Genomic DNA, 3,244 nt, shown 5'->3' with positions numbered 1-3,244 from the left:
GTCTGCGGCTCCGGGTTCAAGAGATGTGGCAGGCTGGCTTCAGTCGTCGGGTCCCATTGGAAGTTTGGAGAAACGGTGCGAAAGTGGCGCAAACTGAACTTATCGTGAGATAATTAGAGAAACGAGGCTTCGACATGCGCCCCGCTCGCTGGAGACTTTGGCGTTCCTGTGCGGAGTGCGCAAGATGACCACAGGAGAGGGAGGGAGGAGGCACCAAACTACCGAGGAGTCTGCTGCTATAGGTGGGTCCTCTGTGATCCCCGTCACGTGCATGTACATCTACAAACGATGCATCCCAGCCGTCACATCTGAAAGCCTCCCAGCAGCGTCTCCAAGGCTTTTAGAACTGAGATGGCAACCACGAGCCACGAGGTGCGCGCGTGAAAGTTAGAACGTCAGAGACACGTGCTGCTGCTGCTGCATGTTGACATCTCTACAACAAACTCACCTGCAAATCACGTTGATCACCAAGTGGATAAACATATATAAATACTCGCAGTGTTGTGCAGCTGTTTGCACTCAGTGTGTTGCGTGCGTGTGTGCGTGTGTGTGTGTTGTGTGTGTACTCGCAGCATGTCAGCAGCTGCGGAGGAAGTCCAGCAGGCTTTCAGTTAGAGAAACATGAGGATAAATTAATTCACATGCAATTCATTATTAACAGTGCAGGACATGGTATGAAAGACTTTATTCAATATACTACAAAGTTCAGGAAGAAATTACATATTTTTATTATAAAACTAAGTTTCTATAATCCTGTTTTTAATTAATTTAAGTATTTTATTATCCTAATTATAATGCCATTTGATAAAGATTCACAAAATGACTTTATTTTTTACTTTTTAATGCCTTTTTTTAAACATAATATACAGAGGAATGCAACAATATCCACACGTGGTATAGAATACGAAGTGAAAACAGTGCAACCAAATAACAAAACAATAAATATGGTCATTTGTACTTAATTTATACTCAAATCCGGGGAATAAATTGAAAGAAATTAACAAGAAATTATGCATTTTGTATTTCTGGAACATGAAAACACGTCTCAAGACGAAGGCGTCCATCATCTGTCCATGTGACTGAGATGAGTTCCCTGCAGGGGGGAGTAAGTGAGGAGTAAACATCAGGTGCTGGAGGCTACAGGGACTACACAGACATACCTTTCCACTAAATAAAGAGCTGCGAGGAGCAGCAGGTGTTCTGCCTTTTCATTCACACCTCTCTTGAGTAATGTGAGAAAGTCTCCGGCTGCACTGTTCAGACTAGTAGACGTTTGAACAACACGCTGCACCGGGCAGGGGTCAGACTTTGGTTGTTGGGATTCAAACCAACAACTCACTTGTGCAGACGTGTATTAACACCTCACAGAAGACATAATGGGGGACTCCTTGCGTACGCTCCCCTGTCATCCTCCCTGCTGCTCTACAACCTCAATTTGTCCTGTAACCCTAACCTCTCACACCTGTCCTGCTTGTGTCCAGAAGTTCCTCATCATCCACACCCTCCTGAGAAGCTCCCTGGTTACAGACCGCAGTGGTGGCGCGAGAGAAATCATTATCTGCCGCCTGCTTTGATGTTTGTGTCCTGAGAAACGACAAGGGGGGGAGTTTCAGTCCTGCCTCCTGAGCACTTCCAGATGTCACACATCCTCCTTTACTGTGAGAAAAACAAGGGAAGAACATACAAGAGGCATGTCAGCCGTTACAGTGGCCCCAAACATCTTGCAACCATATTGTGTCTGCACCCTTAAAAGCCATGAGTCACTTTTAACACGTCTGCATCTCCCGAACATGTAAAAACATATTTACTTGTTTATGACGTGGACAAAATTACGAATTGTTTCCAGCTCTTGTGGAAAACATTTCTAAAACGCTTGTTTCGGGGGAAAACAATCCTCCAGCGTCTGTAAACTCAGAGGGCGGGGTCAATGGGGTCAAAGGTCAATCCGCTTGACCTCGAGGGCACCTCGTCTTAAGCTTAGCTGAAGGTCATGACTGAGGTGAGACAGGGTTTTTTTTTCCCACACGTGAGGCTTTAGGAGTCACTTTATGTGCAGCTACATGAAGATGTGACGCGGCGCACACGATGACAGCGTTTCTCCAGCTGCTCTGATCTTTGTGCTGCACGTTGGGAAACTTTAAACCTTATTTTCCTTTAAATTAAATCTTTGCAAAACACATTTCTTCCATTTTCTTTGACGTATCTTTGGAAACTGTGGGATCTTCACTAATATGTATATACATGTAACACAAACTTACATTTAAACGATGACTAATGCAAACTTTTAGTGAATTTAGGAGAAATCTACAGACACAAAGTCAGTCAAATAAACTCATAATGTGGATTCTGGATGTTTTCTTTACACTCGAACTCTCAGAAATTGAGCAGTTAATTAAAAGAAAGATGTTTCGCCTGCAGTGTCTCTTTAATTATTCAATAAAATGTGATTCTGGTTTAACTTTACAAAAACTGAACCAAATGATCGATGGATATTTGCGTACTGTATTAGCATGTACAGGGTTATATATATATATATATATATATATATATATATATATATATATATATATATATGTTTTGAAAAGACAAATATCATCATGTTGAAGCACTTTATATAATACAACAGCCACATGCAATGCATAAACTGATAGATGGAACATTTTAGGGGATTCCTCGGATCCAATAAGCTGCAAATTGTGGCGGAGTTCCTCAGGGCAGCTTCTCGGGTCCCTTTAAAAGCTCTAAAACATCCAGTGAAGAGGTTTCCAGTGCGGATGCCGGATGTTTTGCAGAGATGCTGTTCGTCAGAAGGCTCCGGCTTCACTTTGAGTCAAAACACAGGCAGCTGGGCCTCTCGGAGGGACGGCTACACCTCCGTACTGCAGGTCGGAGAACAGCTCCACCTCTAAACCTTCAGCGTTTGCTTTCCTCACACTGTCAACTTTGATTATGAGACATTTGCCAAACAGTGAGGTGTCACTGATGCAATGTCAGGAAGAGAGAAATCTGTTTCACTCCAATATGGGTAATTAAAAACACCTCATCACCCACTGCAGTTGCCTCGGGCCCACCTCACTAAAGTAAATGTTAACAAAATAATATGTATACATATATAATATGTATATCTTCATCTATAATCTATAGCTACCACGCAGCATCACGTAAAGATATATTATAAATATATATAAATATAAATAATAAAATATTATAAGAGATTTTCTTCACATTCATTTTCAACACAAAT

This window comes from Cottoperca gobio, chromosome 2 (assembly GCF_900634415.1).
Source record: "Cottoperca gobio chromosome 2, fCotGob3.1, whole genome shotgun sequence".
In the NCBI taxonomy this organism is placed as follows: Eukaryota; Metazoa; Chordata; class Actinopteri; order Perciformes; family Bovichtidae; genus Cottoperca; species Cottoperca gobio.
Note: the sequence above shows the minus strand (reverse complement) of the source record.